The following is a 663-nucleotide window of genomic DNA, read 5'->3' as shown; positions in this document are numbered from 1 at the left end:
ACCAGCTCTTTGGCAACTGTCACAGTTACGTACAAACTCTCGGGAATTCCTATAGAGTATAGGCCAGTAGAAGCCACATTGGAGAACCTTGGTGGCTGTTCGCTCACCTCCGAAATGGCCTCCATATTGTGATCCATGGCAATGCCATAAGATCCTCTGTGCTTCTTCTCTAGGCACATACCTACGGATTATTCCATCTGCACATCTCTTAAAGAGATAGAGTTCATCCCACAAGTAGTACTTTGCATCAGTAATTAATTTTTTCTTTTGTTGCCTGCTGTACTCCTTGGGCATGAACCTTGCAGCTTTATAGTTTGCAATGTCTGCAAACCATGGTGTTTCCTGAATGGCAAACAAATGCTCATCCAGAAAGGTCTCAGAGATATCAATAGAGGGGGGAAACTCCCCTTCTGCTGGTTCTATCCAGGACAGATGATCAGCCACTTGGTTCTCTGTCCCTTTTCTGTCTCTTATTTCTATATCAAACTCTTGCAGAAGCAACACCCATCTTATGAGCCTGGGTTTTGAATCTTGCTTTGTGAGTAGATATTTAAGAGTAGCATGGTCAGTGTACACAATCACTTTTGATCCTACTAAGTATGATCTAAACTTGTCAATGGCATAAACCACTGCAAGCAATTCTTTTTCTGTGGTTGTGTAATT

The sequence above is a fragment of the Arachis ipaensis genome, chromosome B01, assembly GCF_000816755.2.
Source record: "Arachis ipaensis cultivar K30076 chromosome B01, Araip1.1, whole genome shotgun sequence".
Lineage (NCBI taxonomy): Eukaryota > Viridiplantae > Streptophyta > Magnoliopsida > Fabales > Fabaceae > Arachis > Arachis ipaensis.
The sequence above is the reverse complement of the archived record's forward strand: the minus strand, read 5'-3'. Positions refer to the sequence as shown.